The sequence below is a fragment of the Oryzias latipes genome, chromosome 11 (genome assembly GCF_053564925.1).
Source record: "Oryzias latipes strain Hd-rR chromosome 11, Olatipes_Hd-rR_3.1".
NCBI lineage: Eukaryota > Metazoa > Chordata > Actinopteri > Beloniformes > Adrianichthyidae > Oryzias > Oryzias latipes.
The window spans coordinates 11604198-11627301 of NC_136247.1; the positions used below are offsets into that span (position 1 = coordinate 11604198).

A 23104-nucleotide genomic window follows, 5' to 3' on the forward strand; every position below is an offset into this window, starting at 1 on the left:
GATAGAGATTCCTAATCCCTGTGATCCAGGGATTCTTACATGACTAAAGATCAGGCGCAGACACAAGTTGGTACAAAAAATCTTGCAAATCTTATCTTGTTAAGACAACAAATCTTAGTGGTTACACTTGAGGTTTAAAACTAGAAACACTGCACTGCATAAAATCTGTTTTGTGACACACAGTTCAGACTATGTGACGATACGAAGAGAAACAATGGAAAAGTTGAAAGGATGAGTTGCAGCTAAGCCAAAGTATAATTATGTCACATTTCTATTAGAGCTGGGCAATATGGCCAAAACATAAAAATCTCCAATTCTTTTATTTCAAATTCAATTTTTTTCTCCCTGCTTTTACTTTCTTTAACAAAAATGACAAATGATGGAATATGTTTGACAAAAACTATTTTATTTTAACATCTGCTTTGGAAATTGACTAATGCAAAGTTAAACTAAACACAAGCTGTGAAACTGTTTGCAGAACAATGCAGCAGATGTTTTGGGAGCTAGCGCTAGCTTGAGCATCTCCTAAAGAGAAACACTAGAACGCACTCAGCAGAGCGTTTTTGGTAACAGCAGCCTTGAAACAGATTTTGCTGCATGTGGTTTGATGCTCCAAGTTTGAAGTCACAACCACAGTGGGTTGGTTGGTAGAAACAAAAATCTACCAAATAAATGATTTCATTATTTCACAATAATCACTATCTGTGTTATTTAAAAAAAAAGATATTACGTTAAATGCAAACAGAGAGAAAGTCACAATACAATGAAAACATCAAATAAAACTGCTACAGAAGTGAAATAAAAATGTAAGGATAAACTTCTCTACTAATCTGTAGAAATAAATCAAAAATGTTTATGTTGCTGCATTGTATTATATAAGCTTGATGTCCTCAACTGTAGGAGTGAAGTTTATATCTTTCAAAAAATGAATTGAAGGTGATTCTCTTTGAACGTTCAGCTCAGCATTTGGTGATAACAAAGGTGTTTGCCTCTTAGGTCAGCTGACCTGCCGCTGCAGCATTAGCATCTCAGTGCTATCATGTGTTTGGGCAGTTGGCTAATGGTAAATAGTATACTTTCACAGCGCTTCACAGTCACACACACACACACACACACACACCAGGCCTGGGAGCACAGTATCTTTGCTGTACCTAGATCTCTGATGTTGTTCTTGCATTCTGCTGGAGGCATTCGTCCAGTTTGGGGGCCAGAGTGTTCACAATTATCACAGGGACCCCTGCTGCCTTCACATTTTTTCCAGCTCTCAGTATGCCCTACCTGCTAGCATCTTCCACTCTACTATAATGAAGTGATTTGTCTAAGGGGTAGCTTTGCACAGCCCCACTGGGAGTCCTGCCTGGTTTGCCCTCTATTGATCATGTACTCAGAGCCTGCTCCTGTGGGCTGTCTTACAGTCCAGCTTTGTGGTGAGCAAACCTGAGCATGGAGACCTTGACTTTAAGAAAAACTTCACAGCACAGCAGACACGCCATCACATGAATAGACAAGCTTTCCTTTTTATAACCAGAGACATAAATATGTCACTTACTGAGCAGAGAAAATGAAACCTTTGATGACATTGACTAGAATTGGCTCCGTCCAACTCAACAATGTGTGGATAACAGCTGGTTGGCCAAAACAAAGTAAACACAGAGACAATCAGATCTACCCATGACTCCAGTCACCAGCAAATATAAAAATACCCAACAAAATATTTCAAATTAAAAAACGTCGAGACCAAAAAAGAAAATTCCTCAAAGGAGGTCATCAATAAGAACTAAAGCGATGAACGAAAAATGTTTTGACATTTTGACATCACACCTCTGTGGTCGTTTGAGAAACTGTAACATTCAATACTTTGACGTTTAGCTCAAATTCGGGCATTTGGACAATAATAACAAGGCTGACTAAAGCATTGTTGCTGGTAAATTGGTGCATTCTTTTGTAATCAGCTCTGCAGTTGAGCACGCAGCAGGAATAAAAATCTACCAGAAAAATGGAGTCAACAACTGTCAGTAACATTCAAACATTTTAGAACAGAATCTTCTGTCTCTGCATTGTCATTCCATTTGCCCTCTTTAGGCCACACCCATTCCTCCTCTGACCCCCCTCTAAAATGTTATCTTAAAGGTCTGAAACGAAAAGATTATGCTGCTGCGGAACAGCAGGCATCAAAAAGACAAAAAGAGCCTAAAGTATCTGGAAGAACAATACAGTGAGTTGAAGTGTTCATGAAAACTGCTTGGTCAACAGTTTATTTATGCACAATGTTTGTATGTTTTACTTCTGTCATAAAGTTGTAGAGCATTGTCGTTTATTCCATCACATTAAAATTAATAACTACTTCCTGTCCATTATAAATAACTTGGGAAAAGAGTTCAAAATGATTCCTCTTAATGCGAAAACTATGAAAAAGGCGTGCAAAAAGATCACTCAACTCAACTCAACATTATTTATATAGCACATTTAATCAACAGCAGCCGACACAAAGTGCTGAACACGAACAAACACTAAACACAAGATTAAATATAAGAGATAAAAACAATAAAACCACTACAGCAACCCAGCAATAACAGAGGTCTCATGTTGTATTAAAAGCCAGAGCATAAAAATGGGTTTTCAGGCGGGTTTTAAAAATGGGCAGTGATGGAGCTTCTCTTATGGACGGTGGCAGAGTTTTCCAAAGCTTTGGAGCAGCGACAGGAAAAGCTCTGTCCCCTCCGAGCTTCCGTCTGGACCTCGGTACCTCCAGAAGCAGCTGATCAGCTGATCTGGGGCACCGGGCTGGCGAGTAAGGAGAGAGAAGTTCAGAGAGGTACAGCGGGGCAAGGTCATGTAAAGATTTAAAAACAAGTAAAAGAATCTTAAAGTGAACTCTAAAATGCACAGGAAGCCAGTGGAGCGATGCTAAAATTGGCGTGATGTGGTCTCTCTTACGACTTCCAACCAGAAGACTGGCAGCTGCATTTTGAACACGTTGGAGACGTGGGAGAGACGACTGGCTGAGTCCAATATACAGAGAATTACAGTAATCCATTTTGAAACGCGTGGATTACGGTTTCAAAATGTGCAGCTGTTAAAAAAGGTTTTACCTTAGCAAGTTGGCGAAGATGAAAAAAGCTCGACTTCACCACTGAGCTTATCTGCTGATCCAGTTTAAAATGACTGTTCAGTTTAAAACCTAGATTAGAGACATTTGTTTTTAAAAAGTTAGTATAGGGACCCAAATCAACCTGGGAAAGTTCCTTAAAATCATTCGGTCCAAAAACTAAAACTTCAGTTTTATTTTCATTAAAACTCAAAAAGCTTTGGGCCAACCAAAGCGGTGTGTCAGCTCCTGTCATGTCCCGAAGACATGACAGGAGCTGCTTCATGGAGAGATCATCTTTTTTTAACGGCACAAGACACAAAGATCACCTTTTTTATTTTTATTTTCTCTGCTCAAATTGGATTTTTGTAATAAAACTATAAAAGAGCAGGGCTTATTTTGGGATGGAAATCATTTTTAAAATAAAGTTCTTGAGAGTGTTTTGAAAACTTTTTAAGGAAGAAACAGATAATTCAAGAGCTACAGATCAAGCTCTATTTTTGTTTCCCTTTTTTTATTCTTTATTTTCTCTAATATTTGGAATTTGGATTTTCCTCTCTTCATGCAGCACATTTCTTTTCAATTTTAGATCTCCAATCCATGTAGATCTTCCCACTGGTTCCAGATCATTTCAGCTCTCCACTGTATTTTTTAATTGGCTTTAATTGAAGCTCCTCACACTTTCATCCTGCTGGAATCAGCATCCTTGTGCATGTGTCTGTGCAGTTCAGTCTGCATCACAGGCTGTTGAAGGCATCTGGACATGAGCATCTGCTGCTGTGACTGCAGCTGGAGGAAGCTGTACGTTTTGCTCTGAAGGCTCTTTAAGACAGAGAAGTGGGAGTCAGGACATAGCATGACTGCTTTCTAAGGGGATATTTAAGAGACTTTCAAGTCAGAGACTCCAAATATCTCCAGAAAGGTCTCTGACCTCTGACCTCTGGATGATTGATTCCTTTGTCTCTGCTTGTTTTTTTGTATCAAACGGAAAAACCATAGCATCAGCTCAGAGTGTAAAACTATTGCAAAGGACATTTTCAAAATAAACAGAACTTTTGAAAAGGCTATAAAAATGTTTGTTTTAATGATACACAAATTCTTTATAATTCTTTACAATTAATAACAATACGTTTTCAAGGGTCTACGGTCTGATTAATCTTATTTAAGAAAATCCCCCATTTCTGTTCAAATTAATGTCCCAGTTTCAGGCGTTTCCACCCCAAAGTCAGCTTTCTGTCTAGTCTAAATTTTCGTTTTTTTTTGCAACAAAGCAGATTTCCAATGACACAAATCTACTGGGTGCTTATGACTAAATTCAAAGTTTAAAGGACTAAAATAAGATCAGATTAACTCTCAATCCTGCACAAGGAGCAGCGACAGAAGCACCAAAGCCTCTGCTTCTCAGCCATTTCCTCTAAATCAGCTTTAATCATTTGATTACTTAGATGTCTGTAAATCTCTTTAGCCGTTTGTCGGCTCAGAAAAATGGCTGTGCAGGCATGGATGTGCTGCTGCACAGTGATTGTTTCCTGTCACTGCAGGTCTGCCCTGGTCCCTGTAGATCTCAGAACGAGGGACACTTCCAGTGAAGGTCCGCAGCAATGCCCACAACTGTGTGGCAATAATTTGCCAACAGGAAGAACAAAAAATTGCAGACAAATAGACTGCTCTTTGTCAATAGCAGAGAAATCCTTCAACCACATTGTGCAATCGTTCATTGCTTTCTGTAGATCTCAAAGTGAAGACAACGAAAAACAAGAACCTGCTATTTTCTGTCAGTTTTCCATATTTGTTACATATTTACAGTCTCATCTCATTTCAAGGAAATTTGTTCACAGTAGTGCTCTATTTCCTATTATTATTATCAGCATCACAGATTTCTACTTCAGTTTCTATGTAGAGTTTAATACAAACGCCATTTCATGTGACATTATCTTGGTTGCATGAGTTTTTCCTTATATTTTGAATTGTTTTAAGTCTGTAAAGCACTTTGCATTACTGTAGTATGAAAATAAAGTTTGATTAGATGTTTTTAATCAGCGTTTTTAACTTTATTAAAGCTCTCTTGGGGGGGGGGGGGGGGGGGGGGGCTTCTTGCTTAGCAAGTACGCTACTGGTCAAAACTGAGACTCAAACTTTACTTTATCCCATCCAATTGTTGTTTACAATATGTTGCTGAGGACGAAGGAGCAAATTTCTGCTTCATCCACATCAGCAAACCTTCAACATGGTGATTTTTTTTTAGATATGCCACAGATTTCACAGTTTTCAAGTTTTTTTAGCATCTAAATTCTGATAAACATTCAGAAATTTGAATCTTCTTCTTTTAACCTCTACCCGTTCAAACATTCAAGATATCTCCTTGTATTTTACTCTTTTATATTATTAAGAATGTGTAAAAGTTTTAGTGTCATTAAAACTCAAAAAGAAAATTTCCAAAACTTTAGCAAACCTAAGCCAAAGTATAATTTATCCTTTTAAAACATAAAGGGGCCTTTAAAAAAAAACTCATTTACAAATTTAGCAAAACTATTTTAAATGAATTAGTCTTCTTAACAACTTCATCATGGCTTTTCCTTTAAATATGTTTAGCATATATATATTTTTAAACTTCTCTTACAGATGTTGCTAATTTTCTTAGCCTTTTAGCTTAACTTTTAGTATTTTAACTAATTTAGAAATTCAATTACTTTAGCATTTATGCAAGTATTTTGCATAAATGCCTTTTGCAGCTTTTGTAGTGAAAATCAGGTACGAGCATCCCATTTCCCATCTAAATAAGGCGTTGCAGGTAAAAGTAACCCAACCACAGAAGGAAGGCCCACATTTGTGCAAAAAAACAAACAAGGCTGGAAGTTGTTAGCCTCCTGCTAAGCAAAACACATGTGTTTATCAGGTGTGGTAAACAAAAAAGAAATTTGCCGGGAAAAAGAACATCCATCACCAGATCCCAGAAGACAAGAAAGAACGAGATCATCTATTTTCCGTCAGTCTATTTTTTTAATGCAGATGTTTTTAGAGTTTTTATGCTATTTGGCATCTTTGGGCTGGATTTGTGCCTATCTGTACAAATTAATGATTACACTGTATAACCATTTGTATCATATTTGATACACATTTTTCTGACAGCCCAATTTCAGTAGCATGATCCAAACTTTCCTTTAAAAACCCTTTTGATGAACACGACAAGGAGTTTGTCGTCTCTTTGTTTACATCGTCGATGAGCATAATAACTCCGCAATAAAAGATCAAACAGTCTGAACTAGGGCTGCATGATCTGAGGAAAACCACCAACTTACGATATTAGTGATCAATATTGTGATGACAATAAAACTTGTGATACATGAACAACTAGCAAAACAACCAAAAACAACATTTCCATTTCACTGCAACAGTTTAATTTGAATAAGAGTCAAAACAACTTAAATTATACTCTAAATGACCCATCCGATTAGTCAACAACATGAAGGGCTCCATCCGATTGGCCAAAAGCACAACGGGATTCATTTGATTCGTTAAATATTTCAAGCTGCCATAAGACTGCTTTAGCACATTTAAGGTTACCTTTTACTGCAATTTTCGACGACTTTTGTGATATGCATACTAAACAGCTTGATATCGCGATAACGATAAATTTGTGATTTAACTAGAAATTTAGGGTCAGCAAACCCTAAAATACACCTTATGGACACATCCTGTCATCTCAGAACCTCTGCTTCATGTTTTTAGTCTCTGGATACATTACTGAACAAGAGAAAGAAATACTAATCCTTAGCAAATAATTAATGAAAGCCCCCTTTCTCATTTGAGTGAGATTTCAGAAAGAGTTGGATTAAAGTGTTTTAGTACTTCAGACAGTTCAGCACAAGTTAACTAATTACAGTATAAGCTCAAGTCCACAACAGTATTGACTCATCACAAACATTATTGTGAATCAGAGTATAGCTCCTTTCTTAGATATGAACTTTTCTGAAGGGAAATTCTTGATAGAGCTCTTAACATAATTCCAAAAACATACCAATCCCAGGAGCAAACCCTGCTGCTGAGATGACGTGCAGCAGTTCTCAAAGTACCGAGTGCATTCAAATCTCTGTGCCCTGGCTCAAGTTTGTACTTTAAACTGCGCCAAATCATGCTGCACTGAGACCCAGAAGCTGCCGCGATGCAGAAATCTCCTTAGAAGAACAAAAACATACTCCAAAAATGAAAATCAGGTCTGTGCATGCTGCATTTTTTACTGGTAGAATGGATAGACGAGGCTGATTTTGAGCATATTCTCTGCAGTGCATTAACTGGTGACACAAAACGATTGTTTTGTTATACAATTGACATGAAAAATTGAAAAATTTCAAATCCTATAGTTATGAAATATATTTTGCATTCAAGTTAAAGTTTAATTTTTGCAAGGGGTATCATCTTATTAGTATTTCACTTGTAAGTAAATATCTTTCAGTATTTATTTTAGATAATGAAACTTAAATCAACATGTAGTTTTGGGGACTCTTTGTTGACTTGTCACAGAAGTTTGGCGACCTTTCCCCCCCTTCTTTTCTTTACTTTTAACTTTTTTTTTCACTTTTACATGTCAACCAAATGCAAGATTTTCCTTTTGAAAAATGCCAAAGGGATATGCAGCATCACTGTGTGTCTCCGACCCAGAAACATTTTTGTCAGGGAATAAGACTCTGGCATGAGGACTGAAACCAGTTTTTCCATCAGCCTGAACGTCCAGTTTGTTTTGGTGATTTCTGCTTATTCAGCACAGTTACATGAAAGATCTGGGGGGAGCACATTTTTGCCAATTTCAAACTAAAACTGGAAACAGCAGAGCAATAATGCACCGCCATAATTAGCAGTAAATAACATTTTTTTGTTATGGCTACCTTGTGAAATTTTGAACATTAAATTATATTTCCTATTTTCATTTAAATGACCTGGAATCTTTTTTTTAATAAAACACATTTTTGTTTTATCAGAAGAGCTTTTTGAAAACACTAACTGTAGAAGACTGGATTTACTTTACATCTTTAAGGCCTCTATTTTCACTTTTGCAAGATATCAACGCTCACCTGAGCTCAGGAGGGAATTTAACATCCAATCCCTGGTTCCCTTTAAAGTAAGTTTCTGTTATATTTTGATCTATTGTAGAAGCGTTCCCAGTGGTCTTTTAATTATCTTTTAGCCAAAATCAAAAAGTCTGTGTCATTTTTTAAGACATAGTTTCTGCACAGCGGCACAAGTTCATCGGATACTGGTCTCCGAGTTGTGGGTGGGACTATTGGTGCGGAAGTAACCCTCCATTAATATCCCATTTGTTTTCACTCTTTCCCGCTAGGTTATAGCCCCTCACATACCCAAATTGTGTAATAAAAATAGCAGGCAATACTGGAGCTATCCAGCCTTACAGTTTTGACCCAGATTCCAGCTTAGACTATGAAAAGAAAGACGTTCATGGATCTATCTGTCTGCAAGTGGATGCATCAGATTGGAGCAGAGCAGGGAGACTTTGGCCCGCCCATTTCAACTGCTGCATCACAACTGAGAGCTTTTTCAAACGTCAACGTTCAAACGCAGTTTTAATAAATTTTTGTATATTTGTCCTCTATTATGGGAACAATGCAACAAGTGGGCGGGGCCTGTCCACACACACTCAAATGTTATAAACATACCTGCTGGCTCCAAAAATGTTCACCTACAAACACGTCAACATGTACAAAATACAACAACGGTAAAGCAGATTGAGGAAAACCGCCTGCCGGGCAAACACATCCGCCACCCCGGCCAGGGCCAGCAGGACCGCCACCCAATGCCAGAGAGTAGGGAGACAAGGGGGACAGAAAGTTCAAGCTCCAGCCTGACCACAAAAATAGCCCCCCCCCCAGACGAGTAGCCGGAACTTGTCGTGTTCTGAGCGTCCACCAACCCCAACCCCAGGCACGAGCCAGGGCCTCCCAAGGGAGACCCGCCCTAAGGGGGGCATTTATCAGCATTCTCACTTGTTTAAACCGAGCCCACAGTGGCTGTCCTGATGCTAAATCTGCTCTTGTTGAGAGTTGTGAACATAGTGCATGATGTTCACTTCAGAAAAAGAAACTGTTACAATCAAGCCTGAAATAATTTAAACCCTTGGCAAGATTTATGTTTTTGTTTCAATTAAAATAAATGGAAAAGTTACAAAAATTGTAACTTTTGGACATCCTGTTATTACTCTCCACAAGACACCTAAGTGATTTCCAACCAAGACGAGACTTAGAAGTTGAATAAAATTAACCAAGTCAAACTGTACTTCAGGATTTAGTTATATTGCAAAGTAAATCTGATGTGTGCACACGCTGCAGAGTTTCTGATGTTTTAAATAGGACTGGAAAATCATATTTGCACCGTGCACAAAATTTAAAGGCACTGCTAATCCAAAACACCACTGACCCATAGATATGATCTTCTCCTCTAAATAACTCCAACCTGCTTTGTTCAAAACCAAAACCCCACAGGTAAAAGCAACCTAACTCTTTTATGGTAATCATTTTTGCTTTGTTTCCCTTGTTAATGAGATTTTCTTGCCAAAGAGCCATCATTCCTGAGAGATTTAGAGGAGAAAGAAAACACTTAACAAGCTTTGTTCCATTTACGGGGCTCAGGAGCATTAATCTACTCTGGATAAGGGTTTGGCTCACTGTCTGTGCTGAGCTGCCTGACTGCTGCCATAAATGAAAAGTTTGAGTTGTTAGTTGTTTGTGTTACAGCAGATGCATTGATTTCTGCAAAACAAGGCCGACTTTGTTGGGATCCACTAGGGCACGCTGCCATATTAAAGTCCTAGTGCCATTTGAGCAGATGTCTTAGACAGCTGCACAATACCATACATACAACACAACAAGCCGAACAACACATGCCACACGCCACAGCTCAGATGGACCGCAGCAGCGGGACAATCTTTCAACGTGGTTTGACGACACTTTCATAACCAGTCACTCTTATTAGAAAAAATGTAAACCAAAGACTGTGAATCAATTGGAATTTTCCTTATTGGTTGAAGTTTCCTTTTAACAGGTGGACCTTTGTTCTGAGCCGGTGTTGGTCTGCAACAAAGTTCAGCTCCTGTATAAATCTATTACCTCAAGATCTTGTTACATAACTGCTGTACAATTACCAACTGTCTCTAGTAGATATTTTAAAGTTCTACATTGACAAACTGTGAAATAGAGACTAAAACCTGGATTTGAAATTAAGGGGGTTTCAGACTGGACACATTTTGTCCGCTTAAAGTGAACCAGTGTTCGTTTCCCCCAATAATCCAGAACAAATTTTCATTCTGAATGGACCCAAGAGACCAGCAACCGATCTCTGACCCATCTTTAGAGGTAATTTTGATTCGTTTCCAATTGGGCTGTCCTTCGGTTCGCTCCGAGATTCCTCAGTCTGAATACAATCTGTCCTCGGAACGGAACGGAACAACTGAACTAAAACGTCCACCGTAGCCAGCGGTCACATGATGTAAACAGAGTAAGAATGTAGCAACAAATGAGCCGCGGACAAATGTAAAGCAACAATTGTCGTGTTCTCAAACTTAAAAAAAGGGTCCAACTGTTTATTTGTTAGAACGCTGTGTCTGTGTCCCGTTACGTGGCACACACCCATGCTGCTGTGACGTCACCCTAAAAGCTACCTTGTAGTTTCCTTAGCAGAATTCTTTTAAAATAATGCCATAACACCACAATGATGAGACATAGCAACTCATTAAAATATGGTCAGATGAATTCAGGCTCATTAAAACAATTTTTTTTATATACATCGTTTCTTACTTTTTCCCCGACCATCTATATATCATAAACACTTATCAGCCAACCTTCATACCCGACGTCTCCTCAGCACTGCAGTTGCTAGCATTTCTCTAAGATAGGAATGAAACTGAATGAGGTATTGTCCCAAACGACAATGTACTGCATCTGGTCCACTTCGTTTAATGCTGTGACATTCTTGTGCAATCGGTCAAGAAAAACAAGTATTAAATTTGTATTTTAGGGTCCCAGATTTGCATGGTGGTAGAGGACCCCATTTTGTGTGATAACAGCGCAGAGGGAGATGTTAACCCATCGTTGACCTGTCACATTGGTGATTGTGTTTTCAAATTAGTACATGTGTGCTTCCCCACTTTGTGGATGTGAGTATCCAATTTGTTCATTTGTGTGGTCATTGGCAATCTGGGGCTTTGTGATGACAAGAAAGTAACCTCACAATCCTTATCTGTGTCTAAGGTGTTGAAATATTTGTTTAGTTTCACAAATCACTGTGTAATGTTTTGCAAAAAGAGTGACGCAAACATTGTTTGTAATGTGTGTAATGACATTGTGTGTAAAATCTGTGGCGGTGTTTTTTCTCCTTGGAGTGGAATTTTGCAAATTGTTAGGAGATTTTTATTTTAGAGTGTAAACAATTGTAAAAAAACACTGTAAGAGCTGCAGGACAGTGCAGGGACCGCAGAAATGTAGTCACTATATCAGTCTAAGAAGGGGGTGAGAAAAAAGGCAAAGCTTTTGAATTATCAATCTGTGTTTCTAACCTCACCAATGCTCATGATTGAAAAATGAGATCCTGGATACAGGTGGCTGAAATGAAATATGTTCATAAGCCACCTGGTCTCTCCCTTAGGCCTTAGACACAACCACCCTTACGGGTAGAAATTGGCTTTCTTTGGGGAAAAATGGGCAGACCTGTACAACACATGTTTTTTATTGTTTTCTCAATCCTGAACCAAAGCAGCTATAAAGAAAGTACTGCTTTGTTAAAGAAGCAGTTGATGTAACAAAAATAATCAGTTTCGTGATTTTTTTTGTTGTTGTGATAGATCCACTTCACCTTGTGTTTAAATCCTGAGAAGTGGCATTTTGACAGTCTTTCTCTACCCATTCCTGCTTAATGAACGGTAGTTCCTACATTTTAGAAGGTTGCTTGCAGATTTTTTTGTGTGTGGGTGCACTCATGCAGGAAAGACCTATTTTTGGCTGCTAACACTTACAGATTCCTTCAACTTCTTGCTGATTGGTCCGACCATATTAACTTTCAAAACCGTATTTATTAGATTCTGACCGAAAATACACAAAAACAAGACATTTTAACGAGATGACAGCATAGAAAGAACTTTACCAAAAGCTGTGCGGTAACCTTTTTCAAGTAGCCTAATTTCTTTTTTTTGCTGTAGGCTTTATGAAAAAATACTTTTAAGAAAACTTTCAAGAATGGGAAAGGATAGTTGACAACTACCATATCTTTAAGTAAAAGTGGTACTTCTTGCATAAGTTATGGAGGAAAAATAGACTGACTGGACTTTGTGAATGAATGCATGATTGAATTAATAAATTAATCTTTATTTAAGTAGCACTTCACAACTGCTTTAGGGTGCCAAAGTGTTGTAAAATAAAAGAAAGACAAAAGAAATTTTAAAATTAGGCAGATTAAGAACAAAAATATAAATAAAAACAGCAAAAAGCAATACATTAAATACAGATTAGAAGTTTTAAGTTGACATCTAAAACTGTTAAGGACTGATATCGTGTGCGTTTCTGTAGGGAATGTTACTCCATAACTGAGTGCCGGCAATGAAAAAAGCACAATCACCCGAGTGTTTCTGTCAGGACCTAGGGACATGAAGCAAATATTGGTTGGCAGACCTTAAAACTCTATAATGGCTACAAACAGTTAAAAGCTCAGTTAACTAAACTGAGGCAAGACCAGGAAGAGCTTTAAAAACAAACAGTGAAAGTTTAAACGGAATTCTAAAATAACAGTGAGCCAGTGGAATGAACGAAGTACAGAGTGACGAGTTCTTGTCTGGATGTTCCAGTTAACAGTCGCGTTGCTGTATTATGAACAAACTGGATGTGGTTTAGTGATCATTGAGTGAAACCAAAGTACAATAAGTTGCAATAATCTGTACGAGAGGTGATCAGGGCATGAATGGCTGTTTCAAGGTTACTTGAGGCATATCTGTTTAAGAAAGTGAAAAAATGTCAAGTTTTTACTTGATTTTATTAACAATCTAAGTTCAAAGCAGCTGATTAGAAAATTCTTAATACCCAGCATTTAATTGAATCATTTTCGCACAAATCTGAAGACGTGAAAGGAGTGTCACTACTCGTGCGCACTTAACCGATTCATGCATAAATGTGGTTTTGTGTGTGTGTATCAGGGGATTGATGCGTACTATTTAAAGATTTGTATGTGTAGGAGCCATTTGGAATTCGTAACTAGTTTTAAGCTGTTGTAGTTTCAAGCTGTACGTGTGTACTGTATTTGAGTGTACATGTGAATACACAATCGCAAGTACACACAGTTATGCACAAAGTGTATTGTATAACCTAAAGATCAAAAATTACACACACACAAATCCAAAGTTACACGCAAACAAGCAGACACAAGTTACAAATCAGGAATTACACACAAACAGAGTCTATTTTCTCTACATAGGGGTGCGACTTATACTCAGGTGCGACTTGTTGTGTATGTGATTTTTTGTTTTTTTATGAAAAGCAACAACTGCTTGAGAAGCAATAAATGCTGCACTTTAAGTTGTCAGGTACACTTTTAATATGATGACTGAAGAGAGGAAATGCCTCCAAACTCATTGATGAGTCAGTAAACAGAGATAAAGGAACAATGTGATGGTGTTAATTCAAGATGAGTGCTGTGATTTTTTTAAATATAATTAAAACAGTCAAGCGGGAAAAAGGCCCTCAGCTACACAAGGGCATCCTATGAGGGGCCGTATAAGACATTATTTATTCTGAACCATTCACATTCATACATTCTTGCTCTCACAGTCATATATACTCTCTTTCGCATACATATATTCTCTTACGCATCCATATATTCTCTCTCTCACATTCATACATTCTTGCTCTCACAGTCATATATACTCTCTTTCGCATACATATATTCTCACTTGCACATCCATATATTCTCTCTCTCGCATGCATATATATTCTCTTACGCATTCATATATTCTCACTTGCACATCCATATATTCTCTCTCTCGCATGCATATATATTACTTTACACATACATACATTCTCACTCTCATTGTCACTCTTAAAAAAGAATGTATGTATGTGAAAGACAAGTATATATGAACGTGTGAGGAAGAGTTTATATGTGTGTGTGAGAGAGGAGTATGCATGAAACGGAAGTTACTTTGCATGAAAAGGAAGGCACTTTGAATGAAAAGGAAGGCACTTTGAATGAAACGGAAGGCAGATGATTTCTCGTGCTCTGATTGGACGAGAGGCCGCCACCTCCCATTTTGAACACTAAACCCTATCACTTGTACTGACTCATAACTATTAAGGTTACACAACTTAAATGTCATTTTGTAGTTGATTCAACTATAAAGTATTAAGCTCTATCAAGATTTTTTCAAATTTAACTTAACAGTGCTAAATATTTTAAAGCTTATTTGTATCTGGCACTCAAAAATTTTAAGATCCGTGAAGTAGCGTTATGACGTCATCACGTACTGGTGGGAGGGTCTTTCGTTTTCTCTACGTTAGCTCAGGTGGCCATGTTGGATTTGCCGAATGCGAGTATGCGACGTTTGAAATTGAAAGTCGAGCATTTTATTATTCTGCAAAGCGTTGCGATTTCGTCCCGCTTCAAGACGCCCCAACCTCAGGTTTTTTTTTCATCCGCCTCATCGCTGATGGTGCCGTCTTGTCTTCAGCCCTGATTTAATTTGGTAAGTATCGTTCATGGTTTATGAATGAATGCTTTAAAAATGCTCTTATACTACCGTAAATGTGGTTTACTGTTGTTTAAACATATGTGTGTTATGATTGTTTTAGAGATTAATGTGGAAATGTATACATGATTAGTTTGTCATAGCAGACGTATGGCGAGCCAAACCCAAAATGCATTTCTGCCCGTAAGTTACGACAGTGATGAGGTTTTTTTTTTTTCAGAGGTAGAAATGATCTGTTATGCTGCAATCACACTAAACATGATCCGCGTGTGAAATTCGCGTTGGAGGCCTCTGTCTGTGGCTAAAGTTTGCTGCTGGACATTTGTCCAAAAATGTCACTCAAAGCCTCTAACGGTTGTGTGGGAGGAGCTACCGCCAACAGTTTTAAGCCTGGTTGCTACATGGAAGCATTGGGTTTTGAATGCAGCTTTAAGCTTTTATAAATCACTGATCTCCGTTATAAAAAAGGTTTTTGTAAAAATAAATTAATCAACGTGCTCGTGTTGTGTTCAGGTACCGAACTACAGAGTGTTCAGTGTTTCACCTCCAGGTAGACGCCAAGGCCAGCGAGGTAACTTGTCTCAGTTATTTGTCTAGAGCTATTTTAAAAAAACAAAAAATGCAATAGGTTGTGTAGTGCAATAAATGTTTTTTGATCAGAATATAATTGAAACATTTTTTAACATTGAAAAATCTCTCTTGGACTTTTTCAGATACTGAACTTCAGAAAGTTCACCAGAAAGTCACCATTTCACCAGAAAAGACCTGTCAGTGGGTGAGTTTTATACTTATTTAATACATTCATCCTGAACTATTACCATTATTAGATTTATACGGCAGCATGGAAACATTTATGCACATTTTAACTAGCCAAAGGTCTAAATAGAGCTGAAATTATTTACAATTTAACTAAACATATTTAGATTGCAGGCTGAAGGTGGCACAATGGAATGGAGGTGCAAGTTGTGTTCTGTTACTTTGGCACTATGCAGTACTACATATAATACTGCAGTACTACATAGCCAATATTCCAAAGTGTTTCCACTGCCATGTATGTGGAGACACTTTGGAATATTGTCATGTCTTTATGACAGTATATTACAATAATAAAATGATGTTGCATTAGCACCATTCCATCATTTGAAACCATGAAAACTCATCTGTCAAGATCTGAAATGGATTTATGTAGAGTAGATGCAGTCAGAGGAAATTGTGCAGTTTTTACATGTTTGTGTAACTTAAAGCTGCCCTTTTCTGAGACTAAGTCCACCAAAACAGACAGGAACTGGCCAGCTTGGTTAGGATTTATGACCTCCAGGTGAATTTCTAATGTGCATAATTCAAAAACGGATAACAAATCATTTGTAAACAGCTGTAAGAAGCCACGGTGTAACTTGCCTTCAAATGACTTTGGGTCTTTGACCTGAAGTGGATCATGACATAAACACTGTATTGTCCTCTTACTAGAAATAGACATCTAGAAAAGGTATCATTTTATTATTTCTTAAAGTTCCTTAAGTAAATATTGGAAGTGTTTGCTCTGCATTTGCTTCAAAGGTAATGGATATTTCTTTTTATTCTTTTAGGACCAGCGTGACGTGAACATGAGACGGGCACTTGTCCTCCTTGCACTTCCTGTTTATCTGCATGAAGATGCCTCCAACTTCTTCAAGACCTGTACAGTAAGTGCACACGACTCCCTGTCAATGGTTTTCACTAATCCTTTAATATTGATTGAGATTTTATTGAGTGACATAATAAATAGGGCAATTGTTTGTAGTTTGTAAACTGAGTGATATTTTTAAATGGTTTTAAAACTGAGACGGAAGATGAAAGGCGAACATCAGGGACTCCTGATTGGAAGGAGTGGAGTTTCGTTTACCTTTTTCTGCTCCTGATCCATCATTATTTGAATAAAGAAAAATGAAGCGTTAGTCTTAAATTATTTTATAAATGTCCTCCTTCAGAAAAATGCTAAAGAACTTTTTAAAAACACAATTTTAATTGGAGTTGGTCCTTAAAACATCATAGCCAGTTGATTAAAAGCTAACAGAATGTTAGCATGAAAAGATTCCTATTGACAGATGGCAGGAATGTCAGTTTTGGACATTAGTGTGATGAATATCTTTGAGGGTCTGAACTCATCTGTGTTTTTTGTTTTGTATTTTCCAGAATACCAGACCTCACAGACACTGCTGTGGGTATCTTCTCAGTTGTCGTGGTGACGCTCCGGATGCTGCCGTCAGTGGTCCCACACATCTGGCTGACTAATCTCTTCTAACTCTTCGGGGACATCTATGCTCTGGACCTACAGCACCCCAAAAAACTTGAACTTGCCTTCATATTTATTCAGAATGCTGTCTTGAGCCTTGAGGACAGCAAACCACTGAAAGGACATTTATTGACGCTGGAGAATGTTTCGTTGAGTGAGTCTTCCAGAATGGACTATTTGTTGGTTTAAGTGTTATGTAACTAATGTGTTTTGTTGTGATCATTTGCTTTTTCTGCCGTAAAATACAAAACCAACTCTTTTTGTCAATATGTTGTGTGGCACTCTTATAATGCAGTTTTATTGCACTTATTGTTTCTTCATCCTCTTGATATTTGTGCTTTTTTTTAAAGAGCAATTAAAAAAAGTGTATTAAGCAATCACTATTGTGTGGCCTTCACGTTTGTTGGTTTTTATCAATGTTAGCCTTTAAAATGTAGTGGGGCAGTATCAATATCTCTGTTTAGAATACATTTTAAGCTGAAGAATTTTAAATATTTTCAATGCTACACATTTAATGAGTTAAAGAATTTATAAAGCATTTGAGTGAATTTTACATATTTTATGAGTTGAGTAATATAAAAATATAGTTAGTTAAAGCGTTTTTTAGTTGGAAAATATTAAAAACTTTAAGTAAATAATCTCTCTTTTATAAGTTGAGGAATCTTAATATTTTTTATATGAAATAATACAAATGTAAGCCAACTGACAATATGAATTTTAATAAATGTTAACTTAAAAGTTTTAATAATATAACTTAACTGTTGCGTAATCTGTTACAAAATAATTTTTAAGTTCAGTCAACTCGCTAGGGATTACAGTGCAGACGCTAACATGAACAAGCAAGAAATCCCAAATTAACAGACTTGTGTTGTGGAAAGGTATGTTTTTCAGCTAGCAGGAATAATCAAAGTATCCGTTCTCTGTTTCAAAATGAGATTGCCACAAAACCGTATGTTATCTCATACTGGAACAGCTTTGGATGTAGAATTCAGTGGGAAAAGGTTTGGACCCTGCCACAAAAGTATTTCATCACCAATAAAATCAGAGAAATTTCTTTCAAAATTCTTCACAAATTTTATCCAGTGAAACATTTCTTTACTAAGTTTAAAAAAGATCTGGACATAAACTGTTCATTCTGTCATTCCTCACCAGAAACTGTGCCTCATCTTTTTTGGTTTTGCTCTTTCACTCAACTATTTTGGAAAGATGTGATACATTTTATAAGAACTCATCTATGTGAAGATTATAGATTATTTTACGAGCATATTATTTTTGGATATTTTACACAAGAAAGACTTAATGCAGAAAAAATATATGTAGTTAATTTACTTATAATTATGGCTAAATACTTTATACACAAGTGTAAATATGCCAACAAAAAAACCGTGTTTTATGTTTTTCAGAAAGAAATGGTTTTGTATGTGAACAGTATTAAATCTTCCACTAACAAAAAAGCTGTCAGAACAGTTGAAACATGGTCTCTCCTGAAACTTTAACAGATTCCTTTGCCTTATTATTTTTGTTTTCTTTTTGCATAACCTGTTTTACATGGTTATCATTATGTTTTTTTGTTCATTCTCATGGCGAACGTGAAGATTGTATTTTGCACACAGTGGAGTTTTGAGTTTGGTATTTTGTATGTGCAAGATATTGTTAATAAAGTTTATTTTTTTAAAAAAACGAACCGGCAAGAAGTAGCCACGGGGGTCCTGCAGCCATCGGAACCTTAACAAATATTTCATCTCCACCTCACCGTTGCCTTTTTTAAGAAATGACAGCTGGTTTTCCCACATTTATATGTAGTTATGGATCGAAAACAAGAGGAATTTGTTTTAATGTAAATGCGTGTTCCAGCGTCTACAGGAAGTGTCGCCCATAATTCACGCAAAGGCTCATGGGGGCTAGGAATAAGGTGGATACGGATTTTCTGTTTCGGTGGCACTTCTATTACCATTATTGGTATTTGAGACATTCCTTTGTGTCTCTAGAGATGCAGACAGATTTGTGACCACTTGAGGTGAAGATAAAATATTTCTTAAGGTTCCGATGGCCTTCTTATTGGTTCGTGTTAGCGTCTGTTCAAAATGGGAGGTGGCGGCCTCTCGTCCAATCAGAGCACGAGAAATCATCTGCCTTCCGTTTCATTCAAAGTGCCTTCCTTTTCATTCAAAGTGCCTTCCTTTTCATGCAAAGTAACTTCCGTTTCATGCATACTCCTCTCTCACACACACATATAAACTCTTCCTCACACGTTCATATATACTTGTCTTTCACATACATACAGGGCCGGCCCTGGTCTTCTGGGGGCCCTAAGCGAAATTTAATTTGTGGGCCCTCTAACTGGTCAGCAGCACCAAAAAACGCAACTGTTGTTGTAATATAAATGAGATATCTCTATTAATACATTTGTGAATTATGGTTGCTGCCAAATAATTGAATACAGTATATTGCCTGGATGTTGGATGCACATTAAGTGGTGCCAAACAAATTTTAAATGCAAAGAAAAAAAATCAATGACAAATGTATATAGATATATATTTTTTAATGTATTATTAGGCAGTCAACAAATGACATTCACAAAACTCCAACTTATTAAAAACAGCAACTTAATAGCAAATCAAATGACAATAAAACAATCCAACATAAAGAAAACAACAGCTCAATGAGGGGGAGTTTGGAAAGTCAGAGTCTTTCTCAGTCTGAAAAGGACCTCTTTGCACCAAATCCATTCTTACTGGATCAGAGAGTGTGGTTAGACATTCAGCTGGACCAACTGGATTTGAGGTAGGTGGAATTTTGGATCCAGTCGGCTCCTCTTCCATATACGCCTCTCTTGGAGCCCCTGGAACATAAAAGACAGAACTTCAATAAAAGCAAACAGTGAAAAGTCAAACAGTCAAATGTTTCCCCTTTCAACAGTAGATGTGGTGACAGCAGTTTCTTCTGCAGCTAAAAAACAAGAATTATTATTATACAATAATCAATGATAAAGCTAATAAAATATCTTTAGCAGAATACTAATAATACTTTAGTGGCTCATTTAAAATCTGTGTGCAGGTTTTTCACAATTTCATGATCTTTTGATATATTTATGAGAGGTTTATTGTTTGATTGTATATTTGCATAAGGTCATATTTCATTAATTTAATTATGAACAGTTTGGAGCTCCATACTCTTCAGCTGCTGTTTATGAAAAAAAGGGTTTATGCAGACACTGTTTTTTTTATTACTTTACATGCTTTTAAAATTACCTGAGATGAAATCTTCAGTGAAGTCAGGAACATCTTGGGATGTGGACGCTGCACCACCTCCAATACTTTTGATGCTTTTTGAGAGCAGAAGAAACTGTCGGCTGAGACGGAACTGTGCAAAACATCATCATTATGTAGAATCAAAACTGCAAAATACAAATAAGAAATAAATGTACCTACTTATAAATAATAAAACGTGAACACTAATTTGAGAATAAGTGGAAATATAAGCCTTTTATACACTTCTTTTTGTATTATTTTGTATGTTCATAATTTTAAAATTAGTACATTTATTTTGTTTGTCATTTATAGATGAGAACCTTTATTTCCTATGTATTTGGTAGTTTTTATTCTCCATATTTCATGCCAATGCAAGATTTATGACACACTCATTGTTGTAAAACTCAGACTACCTGACTATAACAGATAAACAGCAGTTTTTATGCTGTAATAAACCGGAGAATGCAGAACGCACTAAATATGTGTTAGCAAAACAATGTAACAAAACGATATCGTGAGTTAAAACATTTTTCAGCCACCATATAGTTGTCATTATTTACTTTTCTTTACTTTCCGCCGTTTTAGAAGGTCATGTCCAACCTCATCTTGGAAACTTGGGTATCAAAATTATTTTCGAGTTTTCCATGGGAAATTACGACAAAGGGGGTCGTTTATGTGCAAACTTCACCTCAGATCGCTTCGTATTTTACGTAAATTGCGCAGCTGCACAGAAATGCTGGATAATGTAAAAATAAAGCCCCAACATCCTCCAAACTTACCTTGTGGTTGATGTTGAAGTTCTTTATCTTTTTTTAGCTCCTGGTGGTGGATAAAGTCTCTGAGGCATGACGTTTTCTTGTTGTCGCTTTGATCAGCGTGACAAAATGTGCTGTTTTTTTTTCTTTTCCCCAACTTTATTGAAACAAAATGCGCTCGTAAATGCACACCGTGCCAGACTCAGATGCAATTATGTTGACCAATCGTTGCTAAATGGTGTAACGTCATTATTTGGGTTGCCAAATTGGTTCATGTGTGCTGACAGGGGGGATCATTAAAGTGCAGGCAACTTTCTTTTGCACAACATTCAGAGCACACGTTGGTAAGGAAGTTCTATGAAATGGGTTGCCAGATTTGGGTCTTTTTTAATTTAATTTTTGTCGCCACTTCGGGGCCCTGCTGGTGACGGGGGCCCTACGCGGCTGCGTAATTCGCGTATAGGGAGGGCCGGCCATGCATACATACATTCTTTTTTAAGAGTGACAATGAGAGTGAGAATGTATGTATGTGTAAAGTAATATATATGCATGCGAGAGAGAGAATATATGGATGTGCAAGTGAGAATATATGAATGCGAAAGAGAGTATATATGACTGTGAGAGCAAGAATGTATGAATGTGAGAGAGAGAATATATGGATGCGTAAGAGAATATATGTATGCGAAAGAGAGTATATATGACTGTGAGAGCAAGAATGTATGAATGTGAATGGTTCAGAATAAATAATGTCTTATACGGCCCCTCATAGCATCCAGTGTGCTGCATTCATTGAGTCAACAAGTGGGGAATTTCTTCATTAAATTTTAGGAAATGTTTCTGCATTTTTCTTTTCTGTTTTGTTCCCTATTTACCAAAAAGGCCCCCTCAGTATCAGTTGTAAGGGGTGGAAAAAAGAGGAACTCTGTACGGCAAACACGAATCAGCAATTTTACCAGAGAATCAAAGTTTTTGGGAGCCAGACTGTAGCTAAAATAAAGCACATATCCAGGGAAAATCCTTTGCTGAGAATCTTAAATACTCATTGTCATACATCTTTCAACAATACACAGGTTCAGGTATTTTTCATAGTAAACCCCTGACAATTTTTTGGTATTTTATTGAACATGACCATCTGAAAAACAAAAATAGTTTAAAAAAAAACATCTTTAATCTTTAACCATTCAGTAAAAAAAACAACATAGGTCTGAAACATGTTTGAGTTTTAATAAGCTGTTAACAAAAATAAACAGTTATTTTTTCCTTTTTTAGGAAGACTCACTGTGCAGGCTCTAATATACCCAGAGATCTCTTTTTGCAGAGACACAAGAAGAGCATGTACAATGGCAATGAACCCAGAGTGAATGTCAAGAATTTCCTATTCAGATAAAAAGCAGTCTCCATACTGAATCTTTTTAATAGCTAAACCAGAGCATACTGTATGTTGGCCCATAACTAGCTTGCATTTTTGAAGCAAACAGAAAAACAGCGAAAACAGACAGGACTAATATGGAATCTGTCCAGTACTAAACAGGTGGAAACTATAGAGTATTTTCATAGGTGTTGATGCCTTCATGCCGAATGACGTCATTAGGAAGACGACAGCCAAGCTCAGTAGGGAACGTGAAGGGCAGGTTCTGTTTTTTTATACCCGGCAAATCCATCCACAACTGTTGAAATAAAAGGACGATGCAGCAGGTACACAGGTCCTTTTGAAGAATCACACAAAAATGTATTAAGCAAAGAATGGTTGTCTAATGATTAAAATCATCAATTGTGTCCATTTTGTCTCATGTTCAATTTTGAGAGCAGGCCAGAAATCCATCTGGACAATCTGCTGGACGAGACATCACTAGATATTATCTACTGATGAAGAGACATAAGTGGGTGGTGAAACATTTCAAGAAAGAAGATTTTAAGTTCAGATGCCATGACTCAACTTTAAGATGCCACTTGAAAATTGGGAACCTTCACCACCATTACTACGGTCTATTGGCACAAAGAAACTCT

The 23104-nt window shown here is 37.1% G+C and overlaps 1 protein-coding gene and 1 long non-coding RNA gene across 9 annotated transcripts in view; one reads left to right on the top strand and one right to left on the bottom strand.

The window, feature by feature from the left end:
- thrb (thyroid hormone receptor beta) overlaps positions 1 to 23104 on the bottom strand; it is a 68178-nt gene that overhangs the window by 40923 nt on the left and 4151 nt on the right.
- Positions 14642 to 17471, top strand: LOC144995242 (uncharacterized). 2 transcript variants are annotated; one of them, XR_013658852.1, is made up of 5 exons: positions 14642 to 14816; positions 15333 to 15390; positions 15533 to 15594; positions 16406 to 16501; positions 16992 to 17471. It is a non-coding gene; the product is annotated as an uncharacterized LOC144995242 (long non-coding RNA). The 2 variants fall into 2 exon arrangements; XR_013658851.1 differs by lacking the exon at positions 14642 to 14816 and having other exon boundaries at positions 15179 to 15390.